Genomic DNA, 21,942 nt, shown 5'->3' on the forward strand with positions numbered 1-21,942 from the left:
TGCACTCCACATGGGCATCAGGGGTGGCGATTATAAAAAAATCCTTGCACAAATGGAAGTGAAGTGGATTGTCCACCTGGACACCATGACTCCGAGAGGACTCAATGAATTTTTGAGTTTCGCCCCCTTTCTTTATACCGTATGCCCATGTGTAGATATTTGCACACTGGTTTTATGGAATCAAATTGTGAACCCCAGTGTGTGATTATTAGTGCGCTGTATTGAAGATTAGAACCTTTGTGTAGTTCCTATTTCCGTTATTTTTCCTTGTTACTCTTTGCCTTCACATAATCCCGTATCTCCCCATGGTTCCTTGGCAGCTTTTTCTTTCTTTGCTTTTAATTGTTTTTAATCTTATAAGTGTTTTTTCACAAATTTTAATTTTTTCTTCTTTCATATTTAGCTATCTAGTCTACAGTATTCCCCTATTTTGGATACTGACGTGGCTTCATTCTATGTTTGGACTGCTACTATCAAATATATGCAGCACTACATGGACATCTATACATGTTTGACCATCGTGATCTTTTGCTGAAATTTTGCTGTATATTTTCTAAAATACTGCCATATGTTCTATTTACCTCTGTATTTGTTATAAATCTGCAACTAATTAATTAATTTCTGTTGTTTGATAATGCTATTTATATATTGGTATATGTTATTTACATATGGTGGTTATTTAAACACTATTTGTATTTTGTATGGCATGTAAATCAACCCACCATGTATGTCTTTAATTTAAGATTTTGCTCCATGTGTTTGCTGCATTCACCCCTCTTTAAACTTTGCCCTTCGTCCTTTTTCTATTATTGATGGCCGTGCGCATCGCTCCTTTCATCAGCGGCTCCACTTTGCAGTCGGCATCTATATGTACTGCGCCTGCGTCTGGGTCAAAGCCCGGCGCGTGCGCTTTTGTACTTGATGCCTGGACTGCTCTGTAGGACCTGCGGTTGCGAGGGAGCCACTGTCATTGGTTGATTCCGGTCACGTGACCGGGTTCAGGGGCTATTTCAAGGTCCTGTTTGAACCCCTCTCTATAATCTTTGAAAATTCTTGGAGAACAGGAGAAGTGCCAGAAGACTGGAGAAGAGCAAATGTTGTTCCTATCTTCAAAAAGGGGAAGAAGGTGGACCCAGGTAACTATAGGCCGGTGAGTCTGACTTCTATACCAGGAAAGATCTTTGAACAAATTATTAAACAACATGTATGTCAATACCTGGATAAGAATGAAGTGATTAAACAGAGTCAGCATGGGTTTGTAACTAATAAGTCATGTCAGACTAACTTAATTTCCTTCTATGACGGTATCACTGATTGGGTGGATCAAGGAAATGATGTAGATATAGTATATCTTGACTTCAGCAAAGCATTTGACAAAGTCTCTCATACAATCCTTATTGAAAAAATGATTAAGTATGGAATGGACAAGGCAACTGTTAGGTGGATTCATAACTGGCTTAGTGATCGGACCCAAAGAGTGGTCGTAAATGGCTGCACATCCAGTTGGAAGAATGTCTCAAGTGGGGTACCACAGGGCTCTGTCCTGGGCCCTGTATTGTTCAACATCTTTATCAACGATTTAGATGAAGGAATTGAGGGTAAACTGATTAGATTTGCTGATGACACAAAGCTAGGAGGGATAGCTAATACTAGAGAAGAGAGAGAGAGGATTCAAAAAGATATAAATAAACTGGAGAAGTGGGCAGCAACTAACAGAATGGTTTTTAACAGGGAGAAATGCAAAGTACTACATCTGGGCAATAAAAATGGAAAAAGCATATATAGAATGGGAGGAATAGGGCTAAGTGACAGCACATGTGAAAAAGACTTGGGTATACTAATAGATCACAGACTGAATATGAGTCAACAGTGTGATGCAGCAGCAAAAAAGGCAAATGCAATTCTAGGATGTATTAACAGAAGCATACAGTCTAGATCACGTGAAGTCATTATTTCCCTCTACTCCTCTTTGGTCAGACCTCATCTGGAATATTGTGTCCAGTTTTGGGCACCACATTTTAAAAAAGACATCAACAAACTGGAGCAAGTTCAGAAAAGAGCGACCAGAATGGTGACCGGTCTGCAAACCCTGTCTTATGAGGAAAGGTTGCAGGATTTGGGAATGTTTAGTTTGCAAAAGAGAAGACTGAGAGGAGACTTAATAGCTGTCTACAAATATCTAAAGGGCTGTCACATTGTAGAAGGATCAACTTTATTCTCATTTGCACAAGGAAAGACTAGAAGCAATGGGATGAAACTGAATGGGAGGAGACACAGATTAGATATTAGAAAAAACTTTTTGACAGTTAGAGTGATCAATGAGTGGAACAGGCTGCCACGAGAAGTGGTGAGTTCTCCGTCAATGGAAGTCTTCAAACAGAGGCTGGACAGACATCTGACTGGGATGATTTAGCGAATCCTGCTTTGAGCAGGGGGTTGGACCAGATGGCCCAGGAGGTCCCTTCCAACTCTACGATTCTATGATTCTATGACCTTTTCATCAGACTCCTTTTGATAAAGCGGCCTGGGGCGTCGCGAAATGCGCGTCTGGGGTGGCACAGCCTGGTTCTCCCTCTCCTCCCTATCCCGGTAAGCTCTCTTGTGGCTAATTTTGATACTGCCTGGCTGCAGATTGTGGCCTGTTATTACTTTACATCAGTGCTCTTTTTCACTGCCCTTGTGGTGTCTGATTTTAGATTTAGTGTTTGGGCGCTATTACTGCACATTTATATGGTTTACTGGATATATGTCCACAATGGGGATGCATACTGGGATTATTTTTCCACCTTGGTGGGAGGAGTTGGGCATTTGGGTTGATACCGTCTGTATTGTCTGATTGGGACATTGTTACGTATATATTATCTGTAGCAGTTTTTTCTAAATAAAGGTTTTGATAATTTTATATGCAATTTACCGCATGCTCTCGTTCTTTCTCCTGGATTCTACAGTTTATCCTGAGATTGTGCAATTGGCGTTGGTGTTTGGGTTGCTCTTCCTCATCTCCATTACGCCACATTTTGTTTAAGGGATTTTAGTTGTCAATAAAGGGGAATGGGAAGAGTTGTGAGGCTGCCATGGGCCCAATTAATGCATTTAAGCAAAACAGTCAATTTGCTGGTGAATGCAAATAAAAAAACTGACTATCACATCCAAACACAAACTAGGTGTGAACAGGTGCTTACCTAGCATGCAAATATGAAATATGAAAATTGAATTGCATTACTGCACTAGAAATATGAAAATTGAGTGTTTAGTGCATAAATTGGCCAATTCATGTGTACCTGGAAGCCACGTTAAGGTGATTCTCGTTTCCAGGACCTAACTTAATGCCAATCCTCTCTTAAACTAAAGTCTTCATCTGTATGGGAACCTAATGTGAATCCTCTCTTGGACTGAAATCTATATCTCTGTGGAGGCGTAAGGTCCTGCTGTGATTAAAAACGCCTGAAATCGAGAATCGCCTTAACGTGGCTTCCAGTTACACATGAGTTGGCCAATTTATGTGCTAAACATTCTCAATTTTTCATATTTCTAATGCAGTAATGCAATTCAATTTTCATATTTCATAATTGCGTGCTATGGCACTACAAAGAGCTCCTTTCTTTGATTGTATATGAGTTGGTGACTCTAGTTAAGTGCCTATTCACACCTAGTTTGTTTGGATGTGATGGTCAGTTTTTTTGATTTGTATTCGTTAGCCTTCTGACTGAGCACTCCGCCTCTTAGCCTCAGGCATTTTTAATCACAGCAGGACCCTACCCCCAGGAGCGGACACTGACAGCTTGGGGCCCTTGTGCAGGAAATGTGTCTGGGCCCCCCTCTTTTATGGTGACAAAGCTATCTAATATATAAAGCTCAAGTGTGTGTATGTATGTATGTGTGTGTGTATGTCCGGGATTGGCATCCGCACCGTCGCAGCTACAGCCACAAAATTTGGCACAGTCAGACGTCTGGACCCCGAGAGTGTCCTAAACTATGTTGTAAGGCGAAATTTTAACCCCGCGCGTTCCAATTCAAACAATTTTTCCCCTATCTACATAATGGGGATAAGTGTGTGTGTATCAAGCCCCTCCCCTCATTATGATGTCATAATGGTTGCCATGGCGACGCTGATGTCATCATAGGTTGCAAGCTCCGCCGCTCATTATGATGTCATAATGGTTGACTATGGGATGGAGGATGTGTGATGGGTATATGGGCACTGGACTATGGGATGGAGGATATGTATGACGGGTATATGGGCACGGGCCTATGGGATGGCGGATATGTATGATGGGTATATGGGCACGAGACAATGGAATGAAGGATATGTATGATGGGTATATGGGCATGGGACTATGAGATGAAGGATGTGTGATGGGTATATGGGCACTCGACTATGGGATGGCGAATATGTATGATGGGTATATGGGCATGGGACTATGGGATGAAGGATGTGTGATGGGTATATGGGCATGGGACTATGGGATGGAGGATGTGTGATGGGTATATGGGCACTGGACTATGGGATCGTGGATATGTATGATGGATATATGGGCACGGGACTATGGGATGGAGGATATGTATGATGGGCATATGGGCACGGGACTATGGGATGGAGGATGTGTGTTTGGCATATGGGCACTGGACTATGGGATGGAGGATATGTATGATGGGTATATGGGCACAGGACTATGGGATGGAGGATATGTATGATGGGTATATGGGCATGGGACTATGAGATGAAGGATGTGTGATGGGTATATGGGCACTCGACTATGGGATGGCGAATATGTATGATGGGTATATGGGCATGGGATGGAGGATGTGTGATGGGTATATGGGCATGGGACTATGGGATGGAGGATGTGTGATGGGTATATGGGCACTCTACTATGGGATGGAGGATATGTATGATGGGTATATGGGCACGGACCTATGGGATGGAGGATGTGTGATGGGTATATGGGCACAGGCCTATGGGATGGTGGATATGTATGATGGGTATATGGGCACGGGCCTATGGGATGGAGGATATGTATGATGGGTATATGGGTACAGGACTATGGGATGGAGGATAATTATAATTTGTTATAACTAACCACAGTTAGTTACTATGCCCGGGCAGCGCCGGGCTCTTCAGCTAGTATATATATATCTAATATATAAAGCTCAAGTGTGAGTATGTATGTATGTGTGTGTGTATGTCCGGGATTGGCATCCGCACCGTCGCAGCTACAGCCACAAAATTTGGCAGTCACACGTCTGGACCCCGAGAGCGTCATAGGCTATGTTGTGAGGCGAAATTTTAACCCCGCGCGTTCCAATTCACCAAACAATTTTGCCCCTATCTACATAATGGGGAAAAAGTGTGTGTGTATCAAGCCCCGCCCCTCATTATGACGTCATGATGGTTGCCATGGCGACGCTGATGTCATAGGTTGCAAGCCCCGCCGCTCATTATGATGTCATAATGGTTGACTATGGGATGGAGGATGTGTATGACGGGTATATGGGCACGGGACTATGGGATGGAGGATGTGTGATGGGCACTGGACATATCCTCCATCCCATAGTCCAGTGCACATATACCCATCACACATCCTCCATCCCATAGTCCCGTGCCCATATACCCATCATACATATCCTCCATCCCATAGTCCAGTGCCCATATACCCATCACACATCCTCCATCTCATAGTCAACTATTTTGACATCATAATGAGCGGCGGGGCTTGCAACCTATGATGACATCAGCGTCGCCATGGCAACCATCTTGACATAATGAGGGGCGGGGCTTGATACACACACACTGTTTCCCCATTATGTAGATAGGGGCATTATGACATCATAATGAGGGGCGGGGCTTGATGTGCACACACTTTTTCCCCAGTATGTAGATAGGGGCAAAATTGTTTGGTGAATTGGAACGCGCTGGGTTAAAATTTTGCCTCACAACATAGCTTAGGATGCTCTCGGGGTCCAGACGTGTGACTGTGCCAAATTTTGTGGCTGTAGCTGCGACGGTGCGGATGCCTATCCCGGACATACATACATACATACATACACACTGTAAATAAAATGGGAATGGTTGGTGATATCCTACTGTAAATAAAATGGGAATGGTTGGTGATATCAACTTCCTGTTTGTGGCACATTAGTATATGGGAGGGGGGAACATTTTCAAGATAAGTGGTGACCATAGCGGCCATTTTGAAGTCGGCCTGTTATGATTGAGTCACCGTAGGAGGCAAAAATAGAAATGCTAGCTAAGTCCAGAAAACCAGAGAAGTTGGCAGCTATCGGATTGCAGACCCCTGAACCTATCAACACAACTAGCAGTAGCCGTGGGGGGCTCCTACGATGCCCTAGGCCCCTCGATCACAGCCGGAGGACTACATAGCCTAAAGACAGAAAGGGAAATCTAAACTGCCCCAGAGCAGACCCCAAAGCAAAAGGCAGTCCCCCACATATAATGACGGTGAAGCAAGAAGAAAGAACAAAACACAGACAGAAAGATAGACTGAGCAAAGATGGGGCCCACGCTAGCTTAGATAGGAAAGGACAGGAAGGCTGCTGTCTGCAATCCGTGAAAAACCCTATGAAAATAAGAGCCAACAAACTGACAGTAAAAAAGGCCCTGAAGACGCTAGGCTTCAAAAAAGCTATGTCAGTACTCAGGAATATTCTGAAGACAGAGCAACAGGCAAAAGGAGATTCAGCTCACCCCAGCAGGGAATGGCAGAATCCAGAAAAGCAAGGAAAACAAAACACCAATGCAAAAAGGCAAAGCAGAAATCTCAGCTTTAGATGAGCAGGAAGCAGACTGGTTTCCTAGAAGTCCACAGAGAAATCACCCGCAGGCCAGAAGGGCGTCGGCAGCCTTATATCCAGTCATTAACTCCACTCAGCCAGTCATCATCATCAGCCCCAGGTGTTTGACAATCAGGCTCACTACCTTTCTTCACCAGAAGAGGGAGTTCCTCGGGCCTCAGTAGTGAAGGGGAAAATGAACTCACAACATCGGCCATTTTGGATCCAACTTTAATTTTTCCAATGGGAAGAGGGTCATGTGACACATCAAACTTATTGAGAATTTCTCAAGAAAAACAATGTTGTCTTTAGTTTTAACGTAACTATATTCTTTCTTGAGTTATTTACAAGTTTATGACCACTTATAAAATGTGTTCAAAGTGCTACCCATTGTGTTGGATTGTCAATGCAACCCTCTCCTCCCACTCTTGGCACACTGATAGAAACACCGCAGAAGAAATGCTAGTCTAAGGGGGTCAGATTCCTTGTAGGAATGCTCGGACCTGACACCCATAATGTGGTGGTGCACCATCTTGCTGGAAAAACTCAGGTAATGTGCCATCTTCAGTGCATAAAGAGGGCAACACATTATCATGTAGCAATTTCAGATATCCAGTGGCATTGAGGTTCCATTGATGAAGAATGGCCGCACTATCTTTGTACCCCATATACCACATCATACCATCAATTATGGGTGTCAGGTCCAAGCATTCCTACATGAACAGTATCCTGGAAAGTGGATTGGTCGTTGTAGGCCAGTTGAATGGCCACCAAGGTCTCCCGATCTGACACCCTAAAGGCCCCGCATAACAATGTCCCAGCGATCCTACCAACGATCCGACATGATGGGATCGCTGGGACATCGTTAGGTTGATCGCTGGTGAGCTGTCACAAGACAGCCCCCTCCAGCGATCAGGACCAGCGACATTGGACGCTGGTTTCTAATGTAAACATCGGGTATCTAATAGCTGCGCGACTCCACGATACCCGCTGTTTACCTTGGAAACCAGCGTCGCTGATGGCTGGTCTCTCGCTGCCACACGCAGCGATGCGTGCTGGCCAGCGGGAGACCAGCGATTGAACAATGACCCACGCCGATCGAGCACGATCAGCGATACCCGGCAGCGGGGCCGGTCGCTGATCCCCGTCACACACAGCGATCTCGCTGGCGAGATCGCTGTGGCGTCACAAAATCAGCGGGGACTTTTATCTTTGGGGTCATCTGAAGGAAATTGTCTATGCTGTGAAGATACGAGATACGAGATGTGTAGCATCTGAAACAATGTAATAGAGCAAAAAAAAAAAAAAGGTCAAACCCATAAAAGGGAGCACCTCAACTGCATAAGAAATATATATATACCAAATATGTGTAATACAAAATTTGAATTTTTATTATTCACCAAAAAACCTCAGTATAAGGGCAATGGCAAACCACAGCAGGCTACCATACACACTTATTCAGTCTTACCATCTCTTGGACTTTTCTCTTCGTTATATGTCCTTCACATTTGACTCAGTGATAAAATTCCCCCCTTTGAGGGGTTACCATTGTTTCATATTAGCAACTGGATATTTTTTCAAACTAATTTTTGATCACAAATGCTGTTGGACCTTCTTTTGGTATTGTATACTCATTGTTAAATTTTGTCGTTTGTCACTCTCTATATATGCAATTTTTTTTGCACATATTATATTTATATAAGTTTTTTGTGATACATGCTTGTACATTTGTAGGCATACATTTCTAAAGCCAGTTATATTTATTCATTCAGTGCCTTTTATGGGAGCCTGCTGTGGTTTGCCATTGCCTTTATACTGAGGTGTGGCATTTGGTCTTTAGTCTCCTTTGCACACAGATGCAATTTTAATTGTTTTTATACTATATGTGTTTTGTTCTGTCTCTGTATGTATTTTTTTGGTGAATAATAAAAATTCAAATTTTGTATTACACATATATTTGGTATATATATATTTCTTATGCAATTGAGGTGCTCCCTTTTATGGGTTTGAATTTTATTCTATTTTTTTTTGCTCCATTACATGTCTACTTGCATACCCTGGTGAGACCTCTTGCTCCTACATATAAATATAAATTTTTCTGGTGGTGCCCTCCATTTACTGTGTATATCTGAAACAATGGATACTGGAAGCCTGTGCTAGCATTTCTTCTGCGGTGTTGCTATCAGTGTGTCAAGAGTGGGAGTAGAGGGTTGCATTGACAATCCAACAAATGGACAGCACTTTGAACACATTTTAGAAGTGGTAATAAACTTGTAAATAACTTGTGAAAGAATAAAGTTACGTGAAAACCAAGCACTCAATTGTTTTTCTTGTGAAATAATCAATAATTTTGATGTGTCACATGACCCTTTTCCCATTGAAAAAAATAAAGTTGGATCCAAAATGACCGACTTCAAAATGGCGGCCATGGTCCCCACCCATCTTGAAAATTATCCCCCCTCCCATATACTAATGTGCCACAAACAGGAATTTGATATCACCAACCATTCCCATTTTATTTAGGTGAATCCATATAAATGGCACACCCTTTATATATTGAGGGATGGCACTACACATAATAAGTTAGTACACTATATACTAAGGGTCTGTGCTATACCTGTCACCTGTTTTGGCTGCTATAAGATGCGGCCACTGGCTTTCAGAGCTTATCTACAGCATTCTATAATGTAGATAAGTCCCCGATCCGACCTGAAAGATAAGAAAAATAAGTTTTATTATACTAGTTTTATTATACTCACCTGGGGGCCGCTCCGGTCCGATTGGTGTCTGGCGCCTCCCATCTTCTTGCGATGCCGCCCTCCTGCTTGCTTCATGGCTCCCCGGCATCGCGCTCCTACGCAGGCGTACTTATCTGCCCTTTTCGGGGCAGAGCAAAGTACTACAGTGAGCAGGCGCTGGGAAAGGTCAGAGAAGCCCAGCGCCTGCGCACTGCAGTACTTTGCTCTGTCCTCACCAGGGCAGATAAGTACGCCTGTGCAGGAGTGCGATGCCGCGGTGCCACGAACCAAGCAGGAGGGCGGCATCACAAGAAAGATGGGAAGCGCCGGACCTGCGACACCCATCGGACCGGACTGCCAAAATCCCCCCCCTCCCCGGAGTGAATATAATAAAACTTATTTTTCTTCACTTGCAGGTCAGTTCGGGGGCTTAGCTACATCATTATAGAATGCTGTAGATAAACCCTGAAAGGCAGTGGCCGCATCTTATAGCGGCCAAAAGAGCTGACAGGTTCCCTTTAAAAGGAACCTGTCACCACTCTTTTTTGCCTACCAGCTAAAAACATCAGTTAATTCGGTGTCAGCTATGCATTCCACAACGACTTCTGAAATCCCCTGACTCCCCATGTATCACCCATAAAAACCTTTTTTATTTGTCCCGCGCTGTATGGTAATCTGTCCAGTCCAGTCTGATGGGCGTTGCCTCTGTTCCCTCACTCCACCCCTCCTCGGTTTGCTGTATGCATTCTTTGCCGTGAATATCGGAGATCCCTTACAGCGCGTGCACATTGAAATGTTATCTCGCGGGTGTGCAGTGTGCTTTGCCCAACTGCTCCCAATTATTGGGGTACATGGCACCCAGACCCCTACCAATTAAAAATGATGATGACTCTATGACACAATCAAAATATTTAAAGGGATTTTTCCAATTAATAAATGTATATTCTATTAATAGGCCAGGGGATAACTGATTGGTCATACTAAATTGTGACTTGTAAATTGTCATTTTCTAATATGTTATCCTTCAAAAATGTCAAGATTTCTACCCTGACATTTGGCAATTAGCTTTATCAACACTTGGAATGTTTGTAAGGGTATGTGCACACATTCAGTATTAGGCAGCCTTTGGACGCAGCACATGTCCGCTGCGGTAAAAGCGCTACCGGCTTTTGAACGCAGGTGATTCCGCACGTGTTCACTGAACCGTGCGGAATCACCAAATCCAATACATTGTATAGGTGATATTTATCTTATGGAGTAAAAAATTCACAGCTATCTCATATATCCTGCTAAAATTATCAAACCTTTATTCATCAATTATGCAAAATATATACTAAAAAGATGTTAATAGGTAGGTGAGAAAGAGGAGAAGTGTCTTGGATGGAATGTACTTGGTTTTCTTTCCGGTGTTTTTCTTAGTTAGGATGTCTATTATGATAAATGGACTCTATTTAAAGACACATATTTTACCGAACCCTCATATCTCGACTGGTCTAATATGGATATGTAAGAATGTAAATTATAAATAGAGCCCCCTCAGCAAACCCAGATAGAAGTTACCAATACCATTAGAAATATATGAGAAATTATGAATAATTTCTCCTTAACATAAATCCTCTTGCAGCTAAGTATTTTGTACACAGGTCACTAATATATAAGAAACAATGTCCCATAAAAAACCCCAAAAATAGGTGTGGTGCACCATATCAAAAAAACAAAATTGCAAAAAAAAAAAGGGGACCGTCCTTGACCATCTGGCCACATCCTGTACATTGTATTTTTAAGCTAAGTACTCCATTTTTTCCATCACACTCCTGATGAACCTCGGAAGAGGGGAAACGCGTCGAGTTTATATTGGAGTCAGATTTGTTGGTTTCTGTTATATCAATGTCTATGTTTAAATGGGCTATTTAACCCTTCTTTGAAATTCTTATTGCATGGTCATGTGGACAGATTGATTGCAACTATACTGTCTATGAATGATGGTCTATATTGGATGTTTTACTTGGCGATTATTGAATTATGATGATTATGGAAAGAGGGGCTATCTAATCTCCCTCTTGTATATTGGTGCATGACCAGGATGAACAGTTTGTTTGTGTTGCGCAGTCCATGAATGAGTGGACTGTTGGAACCCCTATATGATTTCTGTATCCTGTGCATTACGCAATATAATCCAGAGTGTTGTTATGTCTGTTGATTGTTTCATCCTACAGACCATGAACAATTGAGCATATTTTTTCACCATTATGAGAATATTCTTCCACATGGCTAGATCTAACTGGGCTAATTAACCTATTTGTACAGTGCCTCTTATTGAATTCTATATCAATTTTGACACACAGATGTGCTTTTTTGCACTGTACACATTTTTTTGCAATTTTGTTTTTTTTTATGTGGTGCACCACACCTATTTTTGGGTTTTTTTATGGGACATTGTTTCTTATATATTAGTGACCTGTGTACAAAATACTGAGCTGCAAGAGGATTTATGTTAAGGAGAAATTATTTATAATTTCTCATATATCTCTAATGGTATTGGTAACTTAATAGTCTTCTATCTGGGTTTGCTGGGGGGCTCTATTTATAATTTACATTCTTACATATCCATATTAGACCAGTCGAGATATGAGGGTTCTGGAAAATATGTGTCTTTAAATAGAGTCCATTTATCATAATAAACATCCTAACTAAGAAGAACACCGGAAAGAAAACCAAGTACATTCCATCCAAGACACTTCTCCTCTTTCTCACCTACCTATTAGCATCTTATCACACCCCTGCCACTATAGGGCCCTATAGGGGTAGCAGGGAGAGCCGTTGAGGAGTGGGGGGGCCAATGCACAGGTCCTAGGGCTCCAACCTCCGCTGACAGGTAGGGATACACAGGTCAGTATAGGGAAAGGAACTTCTCTATGGTGCTCATTTCTTTGTTCTTTCTGTATGATGCATTACTAATTTTAGTATATATTTTGCATAATTGATGAATAAAGGTTTGATAATTTTAATAGGATATATGAGATAGCTGTGAATTTGTTGATTTAATCTTATAAAACAATATTTTGGATACTGTGAATCAGTTTATCTTATGGAGACTCACATCTCTGCAAGATACTGTAAATAGACATGCTGTAGTCTGGAAAGACGTGCGCTGTATGTTCGTTTCCGCAGGGAAGCCGCCGGTGCCAGTGCACGCACAGTGGAGATGGGATTTCTTGAAATCCCATTCATTATGCTGTAACATCTGGCCACTGCGAGTTGGATGCTGCAGATGTACGCAGTGCCCAATCCGCAGCGTTTACTGACAATGGTCACCGATTTTGTGACGCAACAGCGATATCGGTAGCGATCTCGCTACATGTGACACTTACCTCCGACCCGGCTCCCCGCTGGATATCGCTGATCGCGTGAGATCATCCTGGTCCATTTCTCGTCGTCGGCTTCCTGCTGGTGCTGACGAGCGACTCCATGGATGCGGGCGGAAGACGTCACCCTCGCTGCATGTGACAGGTAAGTGCCGACCGCTGCTGCATCGCTGGTGAGATCTGCCTGTTTGGCAGCTCACTAGCGACCATTTAGCGATGCACCAGCGATCCTGACCGGGTCGTATTGTTGTCGGATCGCTGGTGCATTGCTAAATGTAACGGGACCTTAACTTGTCTTTCTTATCTTTCAGGTCACATCGGGGGCTTATCTACAGCATTACAGAATGCTGTAGATAAGCCCCTAATGGCGGTGGCCGCATGCGAAAAATGAGGTGACAGGTTCTCTTTAAGGTACAGTTCCCATTTAAGTGGCTAGTCCCATGAAATAACCTTTGGATCTATAGCAATATCTCTCGATCCCTCCATCTACAGTCATGGCCAAAAGTATTGACACCCCTGCAATTCTGTCAGATAATACTCAGTTTCTTCCTGAAAATGATTGCAAACACAAATTCTTTGGTATTATTATCTTCATTTAATTTGTCTTAAATGAAAAAACACAAAAAGAATTGTCCTAAAGCCAAATTGGATATAATTCCACACCAAACATAAAAAAGAGGGTGGACAAAAGTATTGGCACTGTTTGAAAAATCATGTGATACTTCTCTAATTTGTGTAATTAACAGCACCTGTAACTTACCTGTGGCACCTAACAGGTGTTGGCAACAATTAAATCACACTTGCAGCCAGTTGACATGGATTAAAGTTGACTCAACTTCTGTCCTGTGTCCTTGTGTGTACCACATTAGCATGGAGAAAAGAAAGAAGACCAAAGAACTGTCTGAGGACTGGAGAAACCAAATTGTGAGGAAGCATGAGCAATCTCAAGGCTACAAGTCCATCTCCAAAGACCAGAATGTTCCTGTGTCTACCGTGTGCAGTGTCATCAAGAATTTAAAGCCCATGGCACTGTGGCTAACCTCCCTAGATGTCGACGGAAAAGAAAAATTGACAAGAGATTTCAATGCAAGATTGTGCGGATGTTGAATAAAGAACCTCGACTAACATCCAAACAAGTTCAAGCTGCCCTGCAGTCCGAGGGTACAGCAGTGTCAACCCGTACTATCCGTCGGTGTCTGAATGAAAAGGGACTGTATGGTAGGAGACCCAGGAAGATCCCACTTCTTACCCCGAGACATAAAAAAGCCAGGCTGGAGTTTGCCAAAACTTACCTGAAAAAGCCTAAAACATTTTGGAAGAATGTTCTCTGGTCAGATGAGACAAAAGTAGAGCTTTTTGGGCAAAGGCATCAACATAGAGTTTACAGGAGAAAAAAAGAGGCATTCAAAGAAAAGAACACGGTCCCTACAGTCAAACATGGCGGAGGTTCCCTGATGTTTTGGGGTTGCTTTGCTGCCTCTGACACTGGACTGCTTGACCGTGTGCATGGCATTATGAAGTCTGAAGACTACCAACAAATTTTGCAGCTTAATGTAGGGCCCAGTGTGAGAAAGCTGGGTCTCTCTCAGAGGTCGTGGGTCTTCCAGCAGGACAATGACCCAAAACACACTTCAAAAAGCACTAGAAAATGGTTTGAGAGAAAGCACTGGAGACTTCTAAGGTGGCCAGCAATGAGTCCAGACCTGAATCCCATAGAACACCTGTGGAGAGATGTAAAAATGGCAGTTTGGAGAAGGCACCGTTCAAATATCAGGGACTTGGAGCAGTTTGCCAAAGAAGAATGGTCTAAAATTCCAGCAGAGCATTGTAAGAAACTCATTGATGGTTACCGGAAGCGGTTGGTCGCAGTTATTTTGGCTAAAGGTTGTGCAACCAAGTATTAGGCTGCCAATACTTTTGTCTGGCCCATTTTGGGAGTTTTGTGTGAAATGATCAATGTTTTGCTTTTTGCTTCATTCTCTTTTGTGTTTTTTCATTTAAGACAAATTAAATGAAGATAATCATACCAAAGAATTTGTGTTTGCAATCATTTTCAGGAAGAAACTGAGTATTATCTGACAGAATTGCAGGGGTGTCAATACTTTTGGCCATGACTGTACATGAATACAACTGAGCATTCATATTGAGAGAAAAGAAACTGATGAGCAAATCAGCTTTGGTAGTGGCTTATCTCAAGGAGAACTAAAAGGTCAGGTGTTACATCATTTGTTGGGAGAGTCGTGCGACGTTTATATACTAATAATCTTTATTTTTTATATAGCGCTAACATATTCCACAGCACTTTACACACATTATCATCGCTGTCCCCAATGGAGCTCACAATCTAGATTCCCTATCAGTATGTCTTTGGAATGTGGGAGGAAACCGGAGTACCCAAAGGAAACCAGCGCAAACAAAGGAAGAACATACAAACTCCTTGCAGATGTTGTCCTTAGTGGGATTTGAACCGAGGACCCCAGCGCTGCAAGGCGCCACTGTGCCGCAAGGAGCCACTGTGCCGCCCTAAAGATGTATGTATTATATCGGTGGGTTCAGTCGACTATTACCCATAGTGTATGAGGGCTCTTTAAGGATATCTGAATGGCAGACTTTTCTAGATGTAATGGTCTCCCAGTCATCCAGATAGGGGACAAATACCTCACAGATAGCGGAGTAGGTTAACACATGAGTTTAGGGGAGAGTTCTACCATTCAGAAAACTAACCACAAAGACATAACAGACATGTAAACATGATATAGACATGTCTGCTCATCTGAGATGAAAATGTCAAGAGCAGAAAGTTCTTTAAAAAGGAATCAATCCTAGAAAACATGAGCAGATACAATTATGCAGAGGAGATCAATATCCCTGCGGGCCGTACACATCATACATGTCCAATATTGCTTTCGCTTTTTGATATTTTTCAAGCTCGAAATGCCACATGTCTTTGTTAAGTCAAGTGGATGCTCTGAGAGGTCAAGCCGCCTTCATGACAGCAAGCAGGTCACGGCCCCAGACCCTAAGGGTTCTCCTTGTCCACTTTTCAGGCAGGACAATAGCAGAGTTGGAAGCCACGTGTGCAGAGTGCACCCTCCCGGTGAGATTGTAATTAAAACAGACTTTAAACAGAGGGGAGATTTCCATTGTCTCTGGGGCTCATTTCATTGGAGAGTTGATTAATGATGTAGGAAGGAGTAAATGAATATAGAGCTCATCTATAACCCAGCAGCCCCTATGGGAGCAGTGGTGTGACCAGGAATATCCTGACAGGCCTGGCATCAGCTGGCCGATACTGACAGCCAGAAAAAACATGGCCCTATCTTACCAGGACATCTCAGGTCTCTGCCAATGTTTCCTCTATCACTGCTGTAATGAGTAAATCATCTTCCCCAGTGGTGCAGGTTTCGGCTGTATGCCAAGTGCAAAAGTTATAACCTTGACTGGAGTTTCCAGAGTACAACCCTATATGATAAGGTGAGTGGTCTTTATCCCACACAGTTCATTCCCACTGACTGCTGCCACACCGCAATTCCACCCACTGACTGCTACCACACCGTCATTCACCCCACTGATTGCTACCACACCGCTATTCACCTCACTGACTGCTACCACACCGCCATTCACTGCACTGACTGCTACCACACCGCCATTCACCCCACTGACTGCTGTCACACTGCCATTCACCCAACTATCTGCTTCCATACCCCCATTCACCCCTCTGATGGCTATCTCTCCAATGTTTACTGTATACCATTTATACTTATTTAGTTATGTTGGCGATTGTTATTTGGTCTTCAGAGTTTAGTTCTGTGCAAAAGTTATAGGTGTGAAAAAAATGCTGCAGAGTAAGAAGCTTTCATTTATAGAAGATTAAATAATTTATTTTTTTCAATTAGCAAAATATTAAGTGAAAGAACAAAATAGAAATCTAAATGCCATCAGTATCTGGTGAAAGCCCGTCGCCTCCATCATCAGTCTCTGGTGACTGCCCCGTCGCCTCCATCATCAGTATATGGTGACTGCCCGTTGCCTCCATCACTAGTGTCTGGTGATTGCCTGGCGCCTCCATCATCAGTATCTGGTGACCGCCCATCGCCTCCATCACCAGTATATGGTGATTGCCTGTAGCCTCCATCATCAGTATTTGGTGACCGCCGGTATGACTAATGAAACCATCAAGTCCTCTTGTTCCTGTCACTGACTTTGGATGTTTTTGTTCCATGAGACTTTAAAAGGAACCCGTCAGCAGGATTTTGCTAAGTAAACTACAGGCATTGGCAGGTTGCCGCTGTTAAACTGATTAAAATGATACCTGGGGTGAAGAAATCCATCTTGTAGTTTTGTGGTTCTTGTGCAATCAGTGTTAGAAGTTTTCAGCTAATGATATGCCCGTGCTCCGGGCAGGACTGTAGGTAGAGTCGCTAGTAAGCTGTCAAACAGTCAAATTTACCCAACGACGCAGCAACGATCTCGGCGGGATCACTGTTGCATCGCATAGTGTCACACAGCAGCGATTCTGACTACTCCCGCCTGCGTCCATGATTTCTGAGTCGCTAACGAGGTCGCTTGTCGGTTTCAAACAGAGCGATGCATGCTGGCCAGCGGGACACCAGCGATCAAAAAATGGCCCAGGACGTTCGAACACGATCAGCGACATCGCAGCGGGGGCTTGGTCACTGCTAAGTGTCACACTTAACGAGATCGCTGGCGAGGTCGCTGTTGCGTCACAAAATTGGTGACGCATCAGCGATCTCGCTAGCGATCTCACTTAGTGTGAAGTACCCCTTAGGCCTGTTTCACACTTCAGTTTTTTCTTGTCAGTTAAAATCCGCCAAAATGGCGGAAAGCGGATCCATTGGTAACTGAAGTTAATGGAAGTCAGCGGACCGGTTTTTTGACGGATCCGTTGGCTGAAGAATTTTAAAGGAACCGCAGTCCAGGGAAAAGAGAGAGAGAGAGTTAAATTTCCGGCTGAGATCATTCCTCCAGGCATGCGCAGTACAAAAATGCGGATCCTTCAGCCAAAGAAACGTTACAAGCTCCGTCCGGGCATGTCGGCGGACGCAAAAAAATTGGCGGATCCGCAAAAAAACGGATCCGACGGATGGCCATCCGTCAAGATCCACCAGTAATGCAAGTCAATGGGAAAAAAAACGGATCCGCCAAATAAAATGGCGGATCCGTTTTTTAGGAAAACAGCGGATCTTGACTGATGGAAAAAACCTGAAGTGTGAAACAGGCCTTAGACAGAGAAACCAAGGATAGACCATCCCACAGGCCACCCCGCCCCAAAAACATGTTCCTCATCATAGAGACAGAGAGAGACAGACTGTTTGTGCTTCTGGGCGACCTTTGGTCAGGTCTTTTTTTGGTTTTTCTGGCTTAGAGCAGGAAGATAAGACCCTGTCCACAGTCCCGAACTATGAGACAGATTTCTTCACCCCAAGTATCATTTGAATCAGTTTAACAGTGGCAAAATGACCATGCCTGTAGTTTACTTAGCAAAATCCTGCTGACAGGTTCGCTTTAATACATGAAAAATGTTTACGTTTTCTGGTCGAAGTTTCATCAAAATGCAATAATCACATGCTGACTTACAACATGACTGGAGCTCTAACTAAAATCACTGCATCATTATTCACCCAACAGGGGCTTTTTTAGAAATCTCTGAATGAAGCTAACAAACGATCAAAGACCCTCGGCTCTAACATCTTCTGTCATCACAAAGAAACTGGAGGCCACCAGAATTGTGACTGCATCTGTGGATGTGAATGGAGCAGTTTTTCTATTATAAGTTTGGTTGCAATATTGACCACCAAGGGCCTAGGAGCAAACTGGGAATAACACCGTGTTTCTGAAACTGTGCATCACAATTCGACTGACGAGAGACCTGGGACCATGGGGCAACTTTCCTGGCCCTAACACTAGGGGGTGCCCTAGCTCGCCCTGTTCCACGGGATATTTCAGATGGCGAAGATGCCGGGGCCTTCGCCCTTGCCTTATCTCCGAGATCCAACCTACGTCTGTAATTTTCCCCCACCCAGGGAAGAGGGGGCGCTACTGTGCACAGCAGTACACCAACCCGACAGACAGGGTGACAAGACAAGGGTAAACTGAAAACTCCACACACACAAAACATACACTCACGTATAACAGAGGTATTCACCAGGGTGTGTACGGAGAGGGAAGAAAGTAAAACAGGGAAGGATAGGGGATTTCCAAGCGTACAAACCAAGCAACAGTCGCTAGTAAACTCCTCCAGCTCTCCTTCACAACACCATCTTCTCCCACTCCAAGATCATGCAACAAATTGCTAACACTGACAATGACTTGGTAATCGAGCCCAGATTATGTAGGAAAAAGGAATGGCTAACCGAGCACAGCTGAATGTAGGAGTTTTCCAATATGGCCGATTAACCCCAGTTCTGCTGGAAGAAATACACAAGTATAATACACAGGAGAAGTACTTCTCAGCGTATTTGGAGCAACCAGATGCTGCAGTCTTCTGGCTCCGCTCCGTTGCGGTAACCCCGTAACATTAAACCCTCCTCTACGAGGGACTTCTGGAACCTCAAGGTCCGGTTTATCCTGGTGTGCACCATGAAAATCCCGAACTAGTCTCCCCGCATGGACGTCAGAGGCCGGTACCCACATCCTCTCCTCAGGACCGTACCCCTTACAATGTACCATATATTGAAGCAACCGACAAACAAGACGAGAGTCTAAAACCTTTGCTACCTGGAACTCTAGATTACCATCAATAATGACAGGAGAAGGTGATAGAGGCGAAGGTACTGCAGATGACATGTACTTTTCGAGAAGCAAACGGTGAAAAACATGGATTCTAAAGGTAGATAGTAAAACAAGGCGGAATGCTACCGGATTGATGGTGGCTAAGATCCTATAAGGACCAATAAACCTGGCACCCAGTTTCCAAGACGGATCCTTCAGCTTAATGTTCCTCGAGGACATCCATACCAACACACAGGTCCGGACCCACCACACATCTCCAATCAGCCACACTTATATTTAGAACCCATCTTTCTCAAATTATTAGTCACCCCCTGCTATATGGTAGAGATGGAAGATGAAAACCGTTCTTCCTCCGGTAATCCGGAAGGGTGATTACCCCGAAAAATGGGGACTTACCGATTGATTCTTGACAACGATTATTTACCGCGAATTCAGCCAACGGTAAGTAGGTAACCCAGTCCTCCTGATTCTCAGACAAGAAACATCTGAGATATGTCTCTAAATTCTGATTAACCTGTTCAGTCTGCCCGTTAGACTGCGGGTGAAAAGCAGAAGAAAAAGACAAATGGATCCCCAGGCAGGTGCAAAACGTTCTCTAAAATTTGGAGATAAACTGCACCCCCTGATCAGCAACAATATAGTAGGAATCCCATGCAGCCTAATAATTTCCCTGGCAAAAATTTGCGCCAGAGATTTGGCGTTAGGCAAAGCAGGTAAAGCAATAAAATGACACATTTTGCTGAATCTGTCCACCACCACCAGGATTACAGTGTTCCCAGAAGACATGGGTAGGTTCGTAATAAAATCGTTTATTATTGTTGGAGAGCCCCTGACGAACGAGTATGCAAGTTCTTAGTACATGCACAGATATTTCAGGCGGCCACATACTCCTTATGAACACATGGCCACTAAAACGCTGAGTAAGTAGATCCGCAGTGGCCTTATTCCCAGGATGTCCAGCCAACACCGTATCATGATGTTCAGTGAGAACCCTAAGACAGAGATTGACTGGAACGAATAGTTTACCAGGTGGACAGGTAGCAGGGGTGTCCCCCTGAGCGTCAACAACCTCTCTTTCAAGATTGGAGCATATAGACGCCATCACTATCCCCTTTTGGAGAATAGGAACCGGTTTGCATTTATCTCCTCCCTCAGGAAAGCAAAGGGACAGGGCATCTGCCTTAACATTTTTGCTCCCCGATCTAAAAGTAACAAAAAAGTTAAACCTTGGTAAAAAATAATGCCCATCTTGCCTGTCGTGGTGTAAGACGTTTCGCCGATTCCAAGTATACCAGATTCTTACGATCTATGATAACCATCACTGGATGAACAGCTCCCCCCAAGAAATGACCGCACTCCTCAAATGCCCATTTGATAGCTAAGAGTTCCCTATTACCAATATTGTACTTTCTCTCAGCTGGCAACAGTTTCTTAGAAAAATAAGCACACTGTTGCCATTTACCAGAAGACACACCTTGCGGTAGTACAGCACCCACTCCCACCTCCACAATGAAAGGCTGAGAGATGTCAGGCTGAAGAAGAATTGGCACAGAAGCAAAACACCTTTTCAGTATGTGGACAGGACAGGACCATTTTGAGAAGTCCGTCCCCTTCTTGGTCATATCTGTGAGAGGTTTGGCTACCACCGAAAAATTCTTTATGAATTTACCGTAATAGTTGGCAAAACTCAAGAATCTTTGTAACGCCTTCAAATCCTCTGGATGATCCCACTCCAACACCTCCTGAACTTTTGCTGGATCCATGCGAAAACTGGTGGCAGAAAATACATAGCCTAGGAAAGGGAACACCTCAACTAAGAACATACACTTGTCAAGTTTAACATACAATTAATTGTAAGACCTGCCTAACATGTCCCTGGTGTGTCTCCAGGTCAGGTGAATAGATGAGAATATCGTCCAGATAACAACAAACCTGCGTACCAGGTGACTAAAAATGTTGTTAATAAAGTGATGAAAGATGGCGGGCACGTTAGTCAACCCAAAAGGTATCAAAGCTATCACCAGGTTCTCATAGAGCCCTTCAGGCGTATTGAACGCAGTCTTCCACTCATCCTCCTCCTTAATGCAGATGAGGTTATACGCCCCTCTGAGGTCCATCTTAGAGAGCCATTTTGCCCCAACTATCTGATTAAAGAGGTTAGGGATCAGGGGAAGTAGATAAGGATCACGGACAGTGATCACATTGAGTTCCCAGAAATCCAGGCAAGGACATCGCCCCATCTTTTTTCTTGACAAAAAAGAACCCCGCAGCAATGGGAGATGAGGATGGTCTGA

This window comes from Dendrobates tinctorius, unplaced genomic scaffold (assembly GCF_039654945.1).
Source record: "Dendrobates tinctorius isolate UK_male_01 unplaced genomic scaffold, ASM3965494v1 ptg000086l, whole genome shotgun sequence".
Lineage (NCBI taxonomy): Eukaryota > Metazoa > Chordata > Amphibia > Anura > Dendrobatidae > Dendrobates > Dendrobates tinctorius.